Genomic DNA, 21,152 nt, shown 5'->3' on the forward strand with positions numbered 1-21,152 from the left:
TAGTTTATATTAATGAGGTCTTACAATATTTTTCCTTTCATTTCTGGCTTATTTCACTCAATATAATGTCTTCAAGGTTCATTCACCTAGTTGTATGCCTCATAACTTCATTCCTTCTTGTAACCACTCAAATTCTGTTGTATGTTTACACCACAGTTCACCCTTCTGTTCACGCTTAGGCTACCTCCAACTATTGCAAATCATGAATACTGCTGCCATAAACACCAGTGTGCAAATGCCTATTCATGTCCCTGCTTTCAGTTCTTCCAAGTATATACCAAATAATAGGGTTGCAGGATCATATGGCAACCGTATATTTAGGCCTCCTGTGGAAATACCACATTGCCCTCCAGAGGGGCTGCACCATGCTACCTCCCTACCAACACTGAATCCACATCTTCTCCAGCACTTCTACAAGTAATTTAAGCTCCATGAAGGTGGGGTATCTCTATCTTGTTCACTGCTGTATCCCCAGAATCAACCACAGTTCCCAGTAATGTGATATGGAGATTCACGCATTCAGTAAATATTTATTTATTTCCCACTCTCAGCCAATTACCCTTTTACATGCTGGGGGCACAGTGGTGAATACAGACACAGTCTCTATCTTCAGTGACTCACAGACAGTAAAATGTAATAAGAGCTTTGAAGGATAGAGGTGATATGTTAAGGTATGACTGGGGGCAGAGGAGCAAGAGGTTAGTGATGAGAAGTGGCCAGTCCCTTGAAGAGCTAGGAGCAGGGCAATCTGATTATGCCTTGCCATAGTCCTACAAGCTTTCCCCATTTCAGCCACTTTGCCCTTTCAGTTTCTCTAAACTTCAGGTTCATTTCTGTCTTTAATGTTGCTCTTTCCTATGCCTGAGTTGCTCTCTTCCATGCTCTTCTATAGCTGGTATCTTCTCAGGTGTGAGCTCAAATGCCATCTCCTCAAAGAAGCCTCCCCTGACCACATATCTACTGGGCTGAACACCCCAGTCCCTCTTCATCACATCACTATGTTTTGTTTATTCTCACAATTCGAAATGATCTTATCTATTCATCTGTTGCCTCCTACACCAGAAGGAAAGCAGGGACTTGGTCTTGACAATTGCTATTTTTCAGTGCCTGGAAAAACATAACAAATATTTGGCCCATAATTAGTGATAAGTATCTAGTAAATGAATGAGTTAATGAAGGTCAATAGTCAGTTAAAGTCTTTGGGAGATGTCTCAAGGCAGGATTTGAATCAACCCATAGTCTAAATGTAAGTCTGGAAAGAAGCACATAATTTGTCTATAGTCTTTGAGAAGGAAGATGGGGGTTAATGTATTTGGAAGGTCTATTTCCTTTGAAAATCTATACCTATGGACCATATTATTGGATAAATGGACAAAAACTTTTGCATATTACTTAGGGTGTTCACCTGTAGATACTAAAGAGCCCCCTGTTAAAAATTCCTGTAGTCATGGGGATCCCCACAAAAACATGGGGAGGCAAGTAATAAATGAAATAACGCATGAAGGGCCTTTAGGATGCTAGGACAGCTACCTGGTGAGGGTGGCACTGGAGAAAGAGTACTTGGAAGAATTCCGGGAAACCAAACTCTTTCTCACCACGTAGTCTGCCAGGCGGTTGCTATGGACTCTTTCCTTCTCCAATCATTGCACGGCTTGCTAGGCTGTGCAGCGCTTCCTGGTTGCTGTGGCAACGGATGGCAACAGCTCCGGACCCGGGAGGCTAAGAGGAGTGCTGGCGGCTTAGAGCCGTGTAGCGACCCCTTAAGCAGCGGCGTCTGTGAGTAGGACGCGGGGTGTCGGCGGGGAACGGGTCGTGGAGCTGTCGGGAGACCCGGGGAGGACCGAGGTCGGAGGTGCTTGGAGATGTCCTGGGGGTCAAAGTGCGGGGGTCATGGGGACTGGCCGGGCGTCGCTTCTTCGTGCTTACGCCCCTGGCCCCGGGAGGAGCTCCCAGGGGGCTCCTCAGGTTTTCCAGACTTCTCCTCCATCTACCCTGACCCCCTCCTCCTACCCCTATTAAAGTAGCGGGACCTTGTTCATGGGATTACATAGCCGGAGAGAGATTGCAAGGGGCAGGCGTTGGACCCAAGCACGTAAGACCTGAGCGTTCCTCCTGGTTCTAACTTCAAATTAGGTAGCCTTGAGACCTTCAGCAAATAATTTTCCTTATTTCTTCACAGGAAAATGTGGTGCCACGCCCCTCATCCCCCCTTCCCTCTCCAATCTCCGCTTCCTTCGCAGGTTGATTGTGAAAATCAAACGTATGACCAAAACATCCTTTATATCATTTATATATGTATATATTTTTAACTGTATGATCTCATTTCATCCTCACAACGATCCTGTGAAGTGACTGTAATGATTATCCCGTCTTTAAGCTGAGCAACACGGGCTGACAAAGTGCCCCACGGTTAGGGCTAGTGAGTGGCGGAGAGGACTAGACCAGGTTTGTTTGACCTTTCACACCACCTATACCGCCTCCGCAGTGTCCTCCTGTGTTTGCGCTCTCGGCTCACCTTGGGTTTCTTGCTCCCTGCCTCTGCTGAGTCTTGTCTTTTTCATTTCAAAATCTTTTAATCAGTATAGTTTATTTCTCTCCTTTTCTTTACTCCTTAAAGTAATTGAAGTCCTACTTCATGTCTTATAGTAACATAGGCGTGTTGGAAGAAAAAAATATGACAGAATCTGTGTCCTTGATGAGCTCACACATGAAGTCACATCTTACTCCATGTTATAGTCAATGCCTAAGGTCAAGGTTGAACATAGTAAAAAATACCGCCCTGTACATCCCTTAAAACACCCGCTAGCAATCCAATTCAGAATTGAAATTGTTTAATTCTTGGAATATCTAGATATTCATAAAATTCTAACTTATTGAGTTTTCCTGTTGTCACATAAATTAGTAGAAGGATATAATTATCAGTTCCTCTATTTCTTTATTCTTTGTTTTTTGCCATGGCCTTCATTTAATACTTTAATTACTTCCTTGAGAATATTGTGGAGGCTATCACCAGTGATGAAATAGACTGTGGGACCAGCATTTTTAGGACTACCATCTCATTCTCTTTCTACAGCACAGGACTGCTGAGTTGGAATGGCAAAGACAATAACCCAAATGATTTTTTTTTTCATTTTTATTGAGATTGTTCAGATACCATACAATTATCCAAAGATCCAAAGTGTACAATCACTTGCCCCTGGGTACCCTCATACAGCTGTGCATCCATCACACTTAATTTTTGTTCAATTTTTAGAAACTTTTCATTACTCCAGACAAGAAATAAAGTGAAAGATGAAAAAAGAAAAAAAGAAAAGGAAACTCTAAACCTCCCCTATCCCTAACCAACCCCCCTCAATTGTTGACTCCTAGTATTGATATAGTACGTTTGTTACTGTTTATGAAAAAATGTTGAAATACTACAACTGTAGTATATAGTTTGTAATAGGTATATAGTTCTTCCCTATATGCCCCTCTATTATTAACTTCTAATTGTATTGTCATACATTTGTTCTGGTTCATGAAGTGATTTCTAGTATTTGTACAGTTGATCATGGACATTGCCCACCATAGGATTCAGTTTTATACATTCCCATCTTTTGACCTCCAACTTTCCTTCTGGTGACATATATGACTCTGAGCTTCCCCTTTCCACCTCATTCACACACCATTCGGCACTGTTAGTTATTCTCACATCTTGCTACCAACACCCCTGTTCATTTCCAAACATTTAAGTTCATCCTAATTGAACATTCTGCTCATACTAAGCAAGAGCATCTACATTTCTTCCACAAGGCAGGAGGGAGAGTCAAAGAAGGTAGAGAGGCAAAAGAAAGAGGAAACAAAAAAATGACAGCTAGGAAGCAGCAAAAGGAAAAATAACCTTAAATCAAAGTAGAATAAAGAATCAGACAATACCACCAATGTCAAGTGTCTAACATGCCTCCCCTATCCCCCCCTCTTATCTACATTCACCTTGGTATATCACCTTTGTTACATTAAAGGAAGCATAATACAATGATTCTATTAGTTACAGTCTCTAGTTTATGCTGATTGCATCCCTCCCCCCAATGCCTCCCCATTTTTAACACCTTGCAAGGTTGACATTTGCTTGCTCTCCCTCGTAAAAGAACATATTTGTACATTTTATCACAATTGTTGAATACTCTAGATTTCAACAAGTTACACAGTCCCAGTCTTTATCTTTCCTCCTTTCTTGTGGTGTCTCACATGCTCCCCATCTTCCTCTCTCAACCGTATTCAGTTACCTTTGTTCAGTGTACTTCCATTGTTGTGCTACCATCTCCCAAAATTGTGTTCCAAACCACACACTCCTGTCTTCTATCACCCTGTAGTGCTCCCTTTAGTATTTCCTGTAGGGCAGGTGTCTTGTTCACAAAGTCTCTCATTGTCTGTTTGTCAGAAAATATTTTGAGCTCTCCCTCATATTTGAAGGACAGCTTTGCTGAATACAGGATTCTTGGTTGGTGGTTTTTCTCTTTCAGTATCTTAAATATGTCCACAACCACTTCCTTCTTGCCTCCATGGTTTCTGCTGAGAGATCCGCACAAAGTCTTATTAAGCTTCCTTTGTATGTAATGGATTGCTTTTCTCTTGCTGCTTTCAGGATTTTCTCTTTGTCTTTGACATTTGATAATCTGATTATTAAGTGTCTTGGCATAGGCCTATTCATATCTCTTCTGTTTGGAGTACGCTGCGTTTCTTGGATCTGTAATTTTATGTCTTTCATAAGAGATGGGAAATTTTCATTAATTATTTCCTCTGTTATTGCTTCTGCCCCCTTTCCCTTCTCTTCTCCTTCTGGGACACGAATGATACATACGTTATTGTACTTTGTTTCATCCTTGATTTCCCAGAGACGTTGCTCATATTTTTTCATTCTTTTCTCCATCTGCTCCTTTGCGTGTAGGCTTTCAGATGTTTTGTTCTCCAGTTCCTGAGTGTTTTCTTCTGCCTCTTGAGATCTGCTGTTGTATGTTTCCATTGTGTCTTTCATCTCTTGCATTGTGCCTTTCATTTCCATAGATTCTACTAGTAAGTTTTTTGAACTTTTGATTTCTGCCGTATACATGTCCAGTGCTTCCTTTACAGCCTCTATCTCTTTTGCAATATCTTCTCTAAACTTTTTGAATTGATTTAGCATTAGTTGTTTAAATTCCTGTATCTCATTTGAAGTGTATGTTTGTTCCTTTGACTGGGCCATAACTTTGTTTTTCTTAGTGTAGGTTGTAATTTTCTGTTGTCTAGGCATGGTTTCCTTGGTTATCCAAATCAGGTTTTCCCAGACCAGAACAGGCTCAGGTCCCAGAGGGAAGAAATATTCAGTATCTGGTTTCCCTGCTGGTGTGTCTTAGAAAATTGCTCCACCCTTTGATGCCTCACTGTGCTTTTCTGCCCAGCAGGTGACTCCTGTTAGCCTATAATTCTTGACTGGTGTGAGGAGGTATGGCCGTGTTCCCCCAGGCTCTGGGGTCTGGTTCTGAATGGAAAGGGCCCCACCCCTTTCCTCCTAGAGAAGACAGACCCCTCAGGTGGAGGTCATTAACATTTCAATGGTCTCACTCTCTGCTTGTGGTGTCTCCACCCTTCCCAGAGTCACAGCCCTGGAAACTGAAAATGACTGGGGCTTTCTCCACTGAGCCAAAAAAGAAACAGATAGTCCCCTTCAGACCCAGTTCAAGGCAACCCTCCGGCTCTCTCAGGTCAGTCGTCACCCAAAGCCTCTGTCTTTTTTTGGGGGCTGCGTACCTGTAGTGAGCAGTTCACACTCGCTACTTAACACCCCAGTTGGAGCTCAGCTGAGCTATATTCGCTTGCTGGGACAGAGCTTCTCTCTGGCACCACGAGGCTTTGCAGCTCAGGCTATGGGGGAGGGGGTCTCATGACTTGGATCTGCAGGTTTTACTTACAGATTTTATGCTGTGTTCTCGGGCATTCCTCCCAATTCAGGTTGGTGTATGATGAATGGATGGTCTCGTTTGTCCCCCCACAGTTATTCTGGATTATTTACTAGTTGTTTCTGGTTTTTTGTAGTTGTTCCAGGGGGACTACTTAGCTTCCACTCTTCTCTATACCGCCATCTTGCCCAAGAACCCAAATGATTTTTAAAAGTTTTTTTCCTGTCTTTTGTTTTAGCATTGATGAGATTATATTGTAGAGATATCTTGCCCTGCATGCTTATCATTTATTATCAGTCTTTAAAAAACTTTTCTTTCTGATAGGAAAATAATGGTTATTGCTTCCTTAAATTTCTATTTTCCTGATTACTAGTGAGGTCAAACAATTTTTGTTTAGTGGCTATTGATAATACTTCTTCTGTGAATTGCCTATCTTTATCTTTGCCCATTAAAAAATTTGGCTATCCTTTTTTGTATTGATTTGTAGGAGTACCATATAATCTCTGGATATTAACATATTGTATGTAATGTTGAAATAGAACTTAAATTAATATATTTCTCCCCAAAGGTTCTTAGCTATTTTTAAAAGTTGGGTTTATTTACTTTTAGTTTACATACAATAAAATTTACCCTTTTTAAGGTATATATCTCCATGAGTTTTGAAAAATATAGTCACGTAATCACCACCACAATAAATGCATAAAATGTTTCCATTTAATTGAAGGAAACTTCCTCAACATGATAAAGAGCATATATGAAAAACCCACAGCCAGCATAGTACTCAATGGTGAGAGACTGAAAGCCTTCCCTCTAAGATCAGGAACAAGACAAGGATGCCCGCTGTCACCACTGTTATTCAACATTGTGCTGGAAGTGCTAGCCAGGGCAATCCGGCAAGACAAAGAAATAAAAGGCATCCAAATTGGAAAAGAAGAAGTAAAACTGTCATTGTTTGCAGATGATATGATCTTATATCTGGAAAACCCTGAGAAATCGACGATACAGCTACTAGAGCTAATAAACAAATTTAGCAAAGTAGCGGGATACAAGGTTAATGCACATAAGTCAGTAATGTTTCTATATGCTAGAAATGAACAAACTGAAGAGACACTCAAGAAAAAGATACCATTTTCAATAGCAACTAAAAAAATCAAGTACCTAGGAATAAACTTAACCAAAGATGTAAAAGACCTATACAAAGAAAACTACATAACTCTACTAAAAGAAATAGAAGGGGACCTTAAAAGATGGAAAAATATTCCATGTTCATGGATAGGAAGACTAAATGTCATTAAGATGTCAATTTCTACCCAAACTCATCTACAGATTCAATGCAATCCCAATCAAAATTCGAAGAAACCTACTTTGCAGACTTGGAAAAGCTAGTTATCAAATTTATTTGGAAAGGGAAGATGCCTCGAATTGCTAAAGACACTCTAAAAAAGAAAAACGAAGTGGGAGGACTTACACTCCCTGACTTTGAAGCTTATTATAAAGCCACAGTTGCCAAAAACAGCATGGTACTGGCACAAAGATAGACATATAGATCAATGGAATCTAATTGAGAATTCAGAGATAGACCCTCAGATCTATGGCCGACTGATCTTTGATAAGGCCCCCAAAGTCACTGAACTGAGTCATAATGGTCTTTTCAACAAATGGGGCTGGGAGAGTTGGATATCCATATCCAAAAGAATGAAAGAGGACCCCTACCTCACCCCCTACACAAAAATTAACTCAAAACGGACGAAAGATCTCAATATAAAAGAAAGTACCATAAAACTCCTAGAAGATAATGTAGGAAAACATCTTCAAGACCTTGTATTAGGCGGCCACTTCCTAGACTTTACACCCAAAGCACAAGCAACAAAAGAGAAAATAGATAAATGGGAACTCCTCAAGCTTAAAAGTTTTCTGCACCTCAAAGGAATTTCTCAAGAAGGTAAAGAGGCAGCCAACTCAATGGGAAAAAAGTTTTGGAAACCATGTATCTGACAAAAGACTGATATCTTGCATATATAAAGAAATCCTACAACTCAATGACAATAGTACAGACAGCCCAATTATAAAATGGGCAAAAGATATGAAAAGACAGTTCTCTGAAGAGGAAATACAAAATGGCCAAGAAACACATGAAAAAAATGTTCAGCTTCACTAGCTATTAGAGAGATGCAAATTAAGACCACAATGAGATACTATCTAACACCGATTAGAATGGCTGCCATTTAAACAAACAGGAAACTACAAATGCTGGAGGGGATGTGGAGAAATTGGAACTCTTATTCATTGTTGGTGGGACTGTATAATGGTTCAGCCACTCTGGAAGTCAGTCTGGCAGTTCCCTAGAAAACTAGATATAGAGTTACCATTCGATCCAGCGATTGCACTTCTCGGTATATACCCGGAAGATCGGAAAGCAGTGACACGAACAGATATCTGCACGCCAATGTTCATAGCAGCATTATTCACAATTGCCAAGAGATGGAAACAACCCAAATGTCCTTCAACAGATGAGTGGATAAATAAAATGTGGTATATACACACGATGGAATACTACACGGCAGTAAGAAAGAACGATCTCGTGAAACATATGACAACATGGATGAACCTTGAAGACATAATGCTGAGTGAAATAAGCCAGGCACAAAAAGAGAAATATTATATGCTACCACTAATGTGAACTTTGAAAAATGTAAAACAAATGGTTTATAATGTAGAATGTAGGGGAACTAGCAATAGAGAGCAATTAAGGAAGGGGAAACAATAATCCAAGAAGAACAGATAAGCTATTTAACGTTCTGGGGACGCCCAGGAATGACTATGGTCTGTTAATTTCTGATGGATATAGTAGGAACAAGTTCACAGAAATGTTGCTATGTTATGTAACTTTCTTGGGGTAAAGTAGGAACATGTTGGAAGTTAAGCAGTTATCTTAGGTTAGTTGTCTTTTTGTTACTCCCTTGTTTTGGTCTCTTTGAAATGTTCTTTTATTGTATGTTTGTTTTCTTTTTAACTTTTTTTTCCTCCAGTTGATTTAAAAAAGAAGGGAAAGTTAAAAAAAAAAAAAAAAAGAAAAGAAAAACAAGGAAAAAAAAAAAAAAGATGTAGTGCCCCCTTGAGGAGCCTGTGGAGAATGCAGGGGTATTGGCCTACCCCACCTCCATGGTTGCTAACATGACCACAGACATAGGGGACCGGTGGTTTGATGGGTTGAGCCCTCTACCACAGGTTTTACCCTTGGGAAGACGGTTGCTGCAAAGGAGAGGCTAGGCCTCCCTATGGTTGTGCCTAAGAGCCTCCTCCCGAGTGCCTCTTTGTTGCTCAGATGTGGCCTTGTCTCTCTAGCTAAGCCAACTTGAAAGGTGAAATCACTGCCCTCCCCCCTACGTGGGATCAGACACCCAGGGGAGTGAATTTCCCTGGCAACGTGGAATATGACTCCTGGGGAGGAATGTAGACCTGGCATCGTGGGACGGAGAACATCTTCTTGACCAAAAGGGGGATGTGAAAGGAAATGAAATAAGCTTCAGTGGCAGAGAGATTCCAAAAGGAGCCGAGAGGTCACTCTGGTGGGCACTCTTATGCACACTTTAGACAAACCCTTTTTAGGTTCTAAAGAATTGGGGTAGCTGGTGGTGGATACCTGAAACTATCAAACTACAACCCAGAACCCATGAATCTCGAAGACAGTTGTATAAAAATGTAGCTTATGAGGGGTGACAATGGGATTGGGAAAGCCATAGGCACCACACTCCACTTTGTCTAGTTTATGGATGGATGAGTAGAAAAATAGGGGAAGGAAACAAACAGAGAAAGGTACCCAGTGTTCTTTTTTACTTCAATTGCTCTTTTTCACTCTAATTATTATTCTTGTTATTTTTGTGTGTGTGCTAATGAAGGTGTCAGGGATTGATTTGGGTGATGAATGTACCACTATGTAATGGTACTGTAAACAATCGAAAGTATGATTTGTTTTGTATGACTGCGTGGTATGTGAATATATCTCAATAAAATGAAGATTAAAAAAATAAAAAAAAATGTTTCCATTCGTTCAAAAAGTTCCCTCCTGCCTATTTGTCCTCAATATCCTTCCCCCTTGTAAATGGAAGGCTGAAGTTTCCAATAATTATGTCTAAGCGGCACCTCCAGGGAACTGCTTTTGTTGCTCAGATGTGGCCTTTCTATCTCTAAGACCAACTTGGCAAATAAATTCGTTAATCTCCCCCTCAATGAGGGACATGACTCCCAGGGGAATGAATCTCCCTGGTGACATGGGACATGACTTCCAGGGATGAGTGTGGCCCTGTCAGCAAGGGATTGAAAATGTCTACTTGACCAAAAGGGGGAAGAAAAGAAAGGCGACAAGCTGAGGTCACAGTGGCCAAGAGATCCCAAATAGAGTCAAGAGGCTTTCCTGGAGGTTTCCCTTACATAAGCTCCTGTTAGACATTCCAAATGGCCACAGTATGCCATGCCCTTACCAAAAGCAGTCCCCAAATACCTAGATCCCTATTTGAGATTCTATAAAAGATTCACTCACCAAGTTTTATCTCTCAGAAACTTAAATCCACCAGAGTGTTCCCATGCCAGACAAGTCCTAAAACCCAGAGGCAACAGTTAGATGCAGCCCCCTCCCCCATGCTGTTGACACCCCCTTTCAATATGAACAAGTCAGGGTACTCACTGCCTAGAAACCCCTGAAGATGGAGGAAGAGATTAAGTGAGAGGAAGTGATAACAAACAAGATAAGATTTAACAAAGGTCTATGAATACTGAAACTTTATATAAATATATATATATTTAGAAGCTGTGGTATTGGAATAGCTGGAAGGAGGTAAATGACATGGTGGAACTGGAACCTATAACATATTTAGAAATTTTCTTCAGGGCTACTCATTGAATTGTGCTTTGAAAATCCTCACCTTTCTGTATATACCCTATATTGCATAATAAGGAAAGAACTGAAACTGTGGAACTGTAACCCATAACAATTTTTGAAATTACCTATATAACTGCTTGCTGAGCTGTACATCGAAAGTTAACACCTTTCTGTATGCATGTTATATTTTACAATAATGGAAATAGCTGAAGTTGTGGAACTGTGACCCGTGACATTCTTTGAAATTTGTTCTCTAACTACTTGTTAAATCGTACTTTGAAAGTTATCACTGTTATGTATATATATTAAAGTTCACAATAAAAAATGAATTTAAGAAAAAACCTTCCCCCACCTGCAGTGCCTGGCAACCAATGATTTGATTTCTGTCTCTATGGTTTTACCTTTTTTTCCCCAGAATATAATATAAATTGATTCATAAAGTATGTAGCCTTTTTTGTCTGCCTTGTTTTATTTAGCATTTTGCTTTTTTAAATGCAATTTTATTGAGATATATTCACATACATACAGTCATCCAAAGTGTATGGTCAGTTGTTCACAGTATCACCATATAGTTGTGCATTCATCACCACAATCAATTTTTTGAACATTTTCATTACTCCAAGAAATAAAAATGAAAATAAGAATAAAAACAAAAATAAAAGTATGAAAGAACACCCCAAACATCTTGTACTCCTTTTCCCCTTCCTATTATGCATACACTTTTTGTCCCCCTTTTTTCTACTCATCTGTCCATATACTGGATAAAGGGAATGTGAGCCACAATGTTTTCACAATCACACAGTCACACTGTATAAGCTATGTAGTTATATAATCATCTTCAGAAATTAAGGATAATGGATTGCAGTTGAAAAGTTTCAGGTATTTCCTTCTAGTTATTCTAATACACTAATAACTAAAAATGGGTACTTATAAAATGCTTAAGAATAACCTCCAGAACAATCTTTTGACTCCATTTGAAATCTCTCAGCTACTGAAACTTTATTTTGTTTCATTTCTCTTCCCACTTTTGGTCAGAAGGCTTTCTCAATCCCACAATGCCAGGTCCAGGCTCATACCCAGGAGTCATGTCCTGCATTGCTAGGGAGACTTATACCCCTGGGAATCATATCCCACATAGAGGGGAGGGCAATGAGTTTACCTGCAGTGTTGGCTTAGAGAGAGAGGCCACATCTGAGCAATGAAAGAGTTTTGCTGGGGATACTCTTAGGCACAATTGTAAGTAGGCTTAACCTGTCCTTTGCAGTTACAAGCTTCATAAGGGCAAGCCCCAAGATAGAGGGCTTGGCCTACTAAAATGGTAGTCCCCAAATGCTTGTGAGAATATCAGGAATCCCCCAGTTAGGGCAGTTTAATATTTCTTAATTTTTCCCAGTCCCTCAAGGGGGCTTTGCAAATACATTTTTATTCTCTGTTCAGATTACTCTGGGATGTATCAGGGCTTCATGCTAACTTGTACAGACCAACCAGACCTCATCCCCTATTCAAGTTTCCATGTAATTATGGTGTTTGAATGAACTGATGAGTTAAGTTGAATAGCATGCTACAGAAAATACAGATTTTCTACCAAGTAAACATCAATTCCTTTGGTCTCACATAGAAGTTAGTTTTGCAACATGGTCCATATCCTCCCTTTCCCTTTAGTCTGGTTTACCTTAGTCCTAACCAATTCCATTTTGTTCATATCTCTAATTAAAGTCTGATCTCTTTTTCAGCTTCTTTAACATTTGCTGTATGAGGTAATGCTGACATTCATAGCTGCTGAATTCTGTCTCTGAGTCTCAGGTGTCCCACAGATACTCAAAGTTCCAGGTACTGACCAGGTTATATACAAACACTCATCATCTCAGAATTTAGAAATAATCATTACAACTCATGAATAGATGTGACTTCTGTAAGAGCTTACAATCTAGGAACCTTTACCATAAGCCTTCCTCTGATGACCTGTGCTCTCAGATTCAGTTCTCAGAGTTTGTACATTATAGTTAGTCCATATTAGTGAGGTGTTACAATGTTTATCTTTTCAATTCTGGCTTATTTCACTCAATGTACTGTCCTCAAGGTCCATTCACCTGGTTGCATACCTCAGAACTTCATTTCTTCTTGTCACTGCTCAATATGCCATTGAATGTGTATACCACAATTCAGCATTCCATTTATTGGTCTATGTACCTTTAGGTCCCCTCCATCCATTGTTAATTGTGAATACTGCCCCTATAAACACCATTATGCAATGTCCATTCATGTCCCTGCTCTCAGTTCTTCCAAGTATATACCCAATAACGGGATTGTAGGACCATAGGGCAACCCCATAGTTAGCTTCCTGTGGAACTACCACACTACCCTCCATCTGGGCTGTGCCATTCTACTTCCCTACCAACAGGGAATAGGTACATCCCTCTCCACATTTTCTCCAGGACTTGTATCCATCTGTTTATTTTTTAAACAGTTTTATTCACATACCATAGAATCCATTCTAAGTAAACAGTCAGTGATTCCCAGTATAGTTACGTATTTATGCATTTACTTCCACAATGTATATGAGGACATTTCCATTTCCTCTGCAAAGAAAGAGGAAAATGAGAAAAAAATGAAGAATAACAATATAAAAGATATAAGAAAAATAAAAATAAAGTAGAATACAATGAAAAGTTTAGACAACACCACCACCACCACGTATCCCATATCACTCTCCTATAACCCCCTCTTAAAGACATTTAGCTTTGGTATATTGCTTTTGTTAAAATTAATGTAAGTATATTATGTTGCCATTAATTATAGGCACTAGTTCTCATTGATTGTATCTTTCCCCCTGTACCATCCAGTTTTCAATGCATTGAAATGTTGACATTCATTTGTTCTCCCTCTTTAAAAAGCATTCTTATATTTGTACATTTAATCACCATAATTGATCACTCTAGGTTTCACTAAGTTATACAATCCCAGTCTTTATCTTCTATCTTTCCTTCTGGTGTCATGCATGCCCCTAGTCTTCCTCTTTCAACCATACTCACACTCATCTTTGTTCAGAGTACTTACAGTATTGTGCTATGATCACACAGTATTGTGCTACCCATTTCTGGATCTATATAATCAGTCCTATTTACCCTATGTATTCCTTCAGCACCAAATGCCCAATTTCTAACCTCTTTTTATCTTCTGATAACCTGTGGTCTCAACTTTAACTCTCAAATTTCACTCATCAGTGTTAGGTCATATCAGTGAGTCCATGAGTACCTGTCCTTTTGTTTCTGTTTAATCTTACTCAACGTAATGTCTACTGTCTACCATTCTGACTTTTAGAAGTTTTATATCATATATTATTTTATTTTCTTTTATTTTTCCTCTCTCTCTCTCTTTTTACTCTCACTGATAGTCTTCATCTACTCTCTTCTCCAAACCTCTCTCTCCTGTCTTCTCCTATTTGCCTATAGTGCTCCCTTAACTATTTTTTGTAGAACAGGTCTCTTGTTCACAAACTCTCTCAGTGTCTGTCTGAAAATATTTTAAACTCTCCCTCATTTTTAAAGGACATTTTGCCAAATATAGAATTCTTGGTTGGCAGTTTTTCTCTTTCAGTATCTTGAATATATCATGCCACTGCCTTCTTGCCTCCATGGTTTCTACTGAGAAATCTGCACATAGTCGTATCAAGCTTCCTTCGTATGTGGTGGATTGCTTTTCTCTTGCTGCTTTCAGAATTCTCTCTTTGTCTTTGGCATTTGATAATATGATTTTTAAGTATCTTAGAGTAGTTCTATTTGGATCTGTTCTGTTTAGGGTACACTGTGCTTCTTGGATCTGTAATTTTATGTCTTTCATAATAGATGGAAAATTTTCAGTTATTATTTCCTCCATTATTGTTCTTACCCCTTTTCCCTTCTCTTCTCCTTCTGGGACACCCATTACATGTATATTCATGTGCTTCATGTTGTCATTCAATTCCCTGAGACCCTGCTCATATTTTCCCAGCAAACTAATCAAGATCTATCCTGAATGGGTGGGGTCAAAATCTCCTTGGAAACATCCAATCAAGATATCACACTGTAATAAAAAAATTAATCAATCTGCCCCCACAAGATTTCATTAAAGAATATGGCTTTTTCTGGGGAACGTAATATATCCAAACCAGCACACTGGCTATATGCTAGTTGTTCCAGAGGATTAACTAATTCTACACCTCCCTATGCTTCCATCTGCTCCACCTCCCAGCATTTTGCTTTTGAGATTTATCTGTGTTGTTGCATGTAAAAGTAGTTCATTCCTTTTATTGCTGAGTAATATTCAGTTGAATGGATATATCATAGGTTAATGGACATTTGGGTTGCTATCAGTTTTGATGGGTATAAATAAATAAAGCTTCTATAAACGTTCAAGTACAGTCTTTGTATCGGTATATGTTATTTATTTTGGGTGAGTGCCTGGGAGTGGGATTTCTGGGTTATATGGTAAGTGTATGTCTGATTTTATAAGGAACTGCAAAACTTTTTTCCACAGTGATTGTGCCATTTTTTGTTTCACAGTCAGGTGACAATTTCATTAGCCATTCTTGTTGGTATGTAGTGGTATCTCATTCTGGTTTTAATTGGCATTTCCTTAATGAGTAATGATGTTCAATATCCTGTGCTTATTTGTCATCCATATCTCTTCTTTGAAGTTTCTGTTCTTTTCTTTTGCCCATGTCTTACTCAGTTATCTTACTGAGTTCTATGAGGTGTTTTTTATAAAAACAGTATTCATAGAAACAAGTCAGATACTTGATTTGCAAACATTTTCTCCCAGTCTGTGGCTTGTCTTTTCATTTTCTTAAAGGTGTCTTTTGAAAACAAAGTTTTTAAATTTTGATGAAATTCAATTTATCAGTTTTTTCTTTTATGGGTTATATTTTGGTGTGATATCTAAGAGCTCTTTGCCTAACTTAAAGTAACACAGATTTTTATCCTATGTTTTCTTCTAGGAGTTTTATAGTTTTAGGTTTTGCATTTAGGTTAGTATGTATTTTGAGTTAATTTTTGTATATGGTGTCAGGCAAAGGTGTATTTTTTTCCATAGAGATGCCTTGTTGTTCCAACCTCATTTGCTGTAAAGAATTGCCTTGACATCTTTGTCAAAAAGTCAATTTACCATATGTGTTTGAATCTGGATTCTCTGGAGAGAAAAAATACTCCAAAGTAATATGTGATATAATCTTATTTTTTTGTCAAATGAACTGCCAGTCATTCAAAAAATGCACGTTACTTTGATTTTTGTAACTTCATTGTGAGTCTTGAAATTAGGTAGTTTGAGCCCTACTTTTTGTTTGTTTGTTTGTTTCAAAATTGATTTTGCTATTCTGATTTCTTTAATATAAATTTTGGAATCAGGTTTTTGAAAGCTACACAAAATCCTGCTGAGATTTTATTGGAATTGCATTGATTCTGTAGATAAATTTGGGGAGAACTGACATCTTAACAATATTGAGACTCCAATTCATAAGCACGGTATCTTTCCTTTTATTTATGTATTCTTTAATTTCTCTTAGCAGATGCTTTGTAGTTTTTAGCATACAAATTTTGCTTGTTTTATTTGCTTTTTACCTAATATTTCATGGTTTTTGATGCTATTGTATATGAACCTGCTTTTAAAATTTGAAGTACCTATTGTTCATTGCTAGTATATTATATAGAAATGCAATTGATTTTTATATATTGAACTTAAGTGTTGCTGACTTGCTAAACTCACTTCATTAGTTTTAGTAGATTTTTTAAAATTATATATTATTTGGACTGTTCTATGTAGATACTCATGTCTACAAATAAATACAGTTTTAGATTTTTCTTTTCTCGTCTATGTGCTTTTCTTTTTTCTTTTTCCTCCTTATTGTACTGGCTAAGACATTCAGTAAATGTTGAATAGAACTGGTGAGAGTGGTCATCCTTTCCTTGCTCCCAATCTTACAGGGAAAACATTCAGCCTTTCACTATTAAGTATGATGTTAGCTGTAAGTTTTTCAGAGATGCCCTTTATCAGGTTGATGATGCTCCCTTCTATTACTAGTTTTCTGAGGGATAGTATCATGACAGATGTTGAATTTTTTCATATTCTTTTTCTGCATCTATTAAGACGGTCATATCGTTTTCTTTTTTTGGTGTGTTGATATGATGGATTACAGTGATCAGTTTTTGATTATCGAACTTATCTTGCATTCCACTTGGTCATGATATATTTTCTGTTTTATATATTGCTGGATTCAGTTTACTAATGTTTTTATCAGGAACTTTGCAGATATGTTCATGAGGGATATTGGTCTGTGGGTTTCTTTTTTAGTAATGTGTTTTTCTGGTTTTGGTGTCAGGGTGATTGTGACCTCATAAATTGTGTTGGGAAGTGTTCTCGTCTATTCTGTTTCCTGGAAGAGTTTGTATAATATTTGTATTATCTATTCCTCAAATATTTGATGTTCATAGTTTTTAAACTTTATTTATACTATAAAGTAAATTTTAAATTTTGATGTAGTCAAATATAGCAATCTTTTGGGTTTTGCTTCTTATTAAAGAACATCTTCCCTATATTGAAGTGATAAATATATTTTATTTTCTAGAACTTTTAAAAACAATTAGATATTTATGCCATCTGGAATTAGATTTTTTAAATAACTTGAGTGGTATAATTTTATTTTATTTTTTTTCTGAAATGTACTCAGTTATTCCAACAAATTTTTGAAGAATGTAATACACTACTTTGACATGCCAATTAAATTTTCACATGTAGATGTATCTGTTTTGGTATTCTGAATTTCATTTCATTAATTTCTATTCATCTACTCTGATGTTATGTACCCTATAAAAGACTATGTTCTCTTAATCCATTCTTATAGGGGCAGACCTATTGTGGGTGGGATCTTTTGATTAGGTTGTTTCCAAGGAGATGTGACCCACCCAATTGTGGGTGGAAACTTTTGATTAGATTATTTCCATGAAAATGTGACCACACCCATTCAAGGTGGGTCTTAGTTTCCTGGAGTCCTTAAGAGAGCTCAGGGAGGGAGAGAGCTCAGAGCTGACACGGACCAGATGCTTGGAAATGCAGACAGACATTTGGAAATGCTAAGCTAAAAGATGAAGCCCAAAGTTTGCCCCAGAGAATCTAAGTGGGAACCCACAAACACTTAAGGAGAAAGCCATTGGCATCAGAAGCTGGAAGCAATGCAACCCGGGAGCAAAGGACTAGCAGATGCCAGCCATTTGCCTTCCCAGCTGACAGAGGTGTTCTGAATGCCATCTGTCTTTCTTTGGTGAGGTTATCCTCTTGTTGATGCCTTAGTTTTGAGACTTTTATGGCCTTAGAACTGTAACTTTGTAACCTAATAAATCTACTTTATAAAAGACAATCCATTTCTGGTATATTGCATTTCAGCAGCTTCAGCAAACCAGAACACAGTATAACTCTTTTAAATTACTAACACTTTTTGATGTATTTTGATATATGGTAAGGCAGATATATCCTTTTTGAAATTGTTCTTTTACATAAATTCCTTGACAGTTATTGTCCATTTTCTTTTCCAGGTGAATTTTAAAATCAGGTTTTCCAGTTATAGAAAAACCCTTGTTTGGATTTATTGAAATGATCATATTTTTCTTCTTTATTCTTTTTATATAGAAAATTGTATTAATTTATTTTGGATGTGAAACTTAACTTGCATTCCAGGGATAGACCTATTTTATTATATTTTTTATATCTCTATATTTGGTTTTCTAATTTTTCTAGGATTATTAACTCTATTTTTATGATAAGAGTTTGGCCTGTAATTTCCCTTTCTTATATGTTTTTGTCACCTTGACATTAAAGATTATGCTGGCTGTGGAAACTTGAATTATGTACCCTCCCCCACCCCAAACATGTTCTTAATCTATTCCTGTGGGTATGAACCCATCCTAAATATGACCTTTTAAAAATGTTATTTTTAGTTAAGGTGTGGCCCAACTGAATGAGGTTGGACCTTAATCCTATTACTGGGGGTTTTATGAAGAGAAAGCCACGTGGAGGAAATAGGAAGCTGGAAATCAACAGAATCCAGAAGAGAAAGGAGAGGACATTGCCATGTGTTAGGAAAGCCAGTGAACCCAAGGACTGCCAGCAGCCAGCCCCAGAATGCCACAGTCTTCAGGGAGTAAGCATCACCTTTCTGATGTCTGGACTTTGGACTTCTCCTAGCCTTAAAGAGACAATAAATTCCCATAGTTTAAGCCAATGCATTGTGTGGTATACATCATAGCAGCTGGGAAACTAAGACAGTAGCCTAATACATTGAATTGAGAAATGTGCCCCTTTTCTGTTCTCTGGAAAAATTTATTTAAGACTTAAAAATTATTTCTTCCTTAAATGTTTGATAGTATTTACAAATGAAACCATCTGGGCCTGGAATTCTCTTTGTGGAAAAATTTAAATTAGTGATTCTTCAGCAAATATAGGGTTCTCTGATTATCTTTTCTTGTGTCAGTTTTGAAAAGGTGTTTTTTCCCCTAGGAATTTATCTATTTTAACTAAAGTTTCAAAGTTATTTTCAGAGAGTTGCTTATAATATTCTTTTAATATTTTATTAAACACAGCTTTATTGAGGTATATATTTTGGGCAGTAAATTTCACAAATTTAAAGTCTATAGTTTGGTGAAACTCATATATGATGAGTATATATAAATATATTCCTGTGAAACCATAAATAAAATAAAGATGATGAACATTTCCCCCTCCTCCGTTATCACCTATTTTACTCTATGCATGTTTCATAAACTATAATACATTTCCATTGTTCTTGACTTGAAGAGAATTCTTACAGAGATCAAAAATGACAAAAATGTATTTTATATCAATACATTTACTATTTTTAACTCTTCTTTCCTTTTAGCAGATTCAAATTTCCATGAGGTATCATTTTTCTTCTGGCTGAAGAACTTTATGATTGTCTGTAATACAGGTCTGTTGATAATGAATTCCCTCAGATTTTGTTTGTTGAAAATTTTTTTACTTAGATTTCAGTTTTGAAGCAAATTTTCACTCATTCTAGAGTGACTTTTTTTCTTTCAATATTTTAAAAATGCATTTTATTTTCTTACGACTTGTGAGAATTCTGGTATTCTTATCTTTGTTTTGTCTATGTCCCATGTCTTTTTTCCTCTGACTATTGTTAAGATTTTTTTTATTCTTTAGTATTGATTTTCAACAATTTGATTCTGATGTGCCTTGGTATGGTTTTGTTTATGTTTATTTGGCTTATAATTTATTGAACATTTTGGAACGGTACCTTTCTATCAGCGATTAGGAAACTATGGCCCTTGGGCCAAATCCAGTTTGTGGCATATTTTTCTAGAGCCTGTGAGAAAAGAATGAATCACATTTTCAAGGGTTAAAAAAATACGAAAAAAGAACATGCAGCCAAGACTAAACGTTTACTGTTAGAATCTTTACAGAAAAAGTTTTCTGACTCCTCGCCTTTATTTCTTCATACATTCTTTTCTGTGCTCTCTACTCTCCTCTTCTGGGGTTCCAGATTCATGTGTGCTAGAACACTTCATATTGTGAGATCAGGGCACTGTCTCTGCAGTTTTTTTGTCTTTTTTCTCATTTCAGATAGTTTTTGTTGCTATGTCTCAAGGTCATTGATCATTTGCAATGTCTAATCTGCTGTTAATCCTATCCAGTGTAGCAGTCATTTCATATGTTATAATTAATTTTCAACTTTAGGCATTCTGTTTCAGTCTTTTTTATATCTTCCACTCCTCTCCTAATCTTGGTCATTTTTTTACATAATTAAGCATATGGAGTATATGTTTTAATACTTTGTCTGCTAATTTCATCACCTCTTCCATTTCTTGGACTGTTTCTATTGATTGATTTTTCTTCTAGTTAGAAGAGACATTTTTCTACTTATTTGCATGTCTATTAGTGTTTTATTGTATTTTGGACACTGTAAATTTTAAATTGTATTTCTTTAAAAGAGCATTAGATTTTTTGTCAGTTGTTACTTGTAGATTATTTGATCATATAAAAATTTATTTTTAAACTATCTCAGGAGATCCTATACAGTGGTCTTTATTTTAGGACTAATTTAGTCTCATTTCTAAGGTGTAGCCCCACTCGGCTCTCTACTGAATGCTGCATGTATTCAATGAAGTCTTTCCACTCTGGCTAGAGGGAACCTGAATGATTCCTGATACTGTGTGAGCTCTGGGAATGGTTCATTTCACAGCTCTCCAGTTTTCATTTTTGCTTCAGAAGTTGTTTTTTTCTGGACTTGTGCTGTTTCGACCTATGCCTATGCTGATTGGTATTTAGCCAAAAACTCAAGGGGACCACTATGCAGT

General features: G+C 37.4%; 1 protein-coding gene across 2 annotated transcripts in view; it reads left to right on the top strand.

Moving 5' to 3' along the window:
• Positions 1 to 21,152, top strand: part of HYDIN (HYDIN axonemal central pair apparatus protein) — a 534,664-nt gene that overhangs the window by 11,092 nt on the left and 502,420 nt on the right. Inside the window, exon 1 of one of the 2 annotated variants that reach the window (XM_037815907.1) lies at positions 1,713 to 1,776. The exons of the other annotated variant lie outside the window; for it this stretch is intronic. The gene's annotated coding sequence lies outside the window, so the exon portion shown is untranslated. Of the gene's footprint in view, positions 1 to 1,712; positions 1,777 to 21,152 lie in introns of those variants that run through there. 2 annotated transcript variants of the gene reach the window in all.

The sequence above is a fragment of the Choloepus didactylus genome, chromosome 22, assembly GCF_015220235.1.
Source record: "Choloepus didactylus isolate mChoDid1 chromosome 22, mChoDid1.pri, whole genome shotgun sequence".
In the NCBI taxonomy this organism is placed as follows: domain Eukaryota; kingdom Metazoa; phylum Chordata; class Mammalia; order Pilosa; family Megalonychidae; genus Choloepus; species Choloepus didactylus.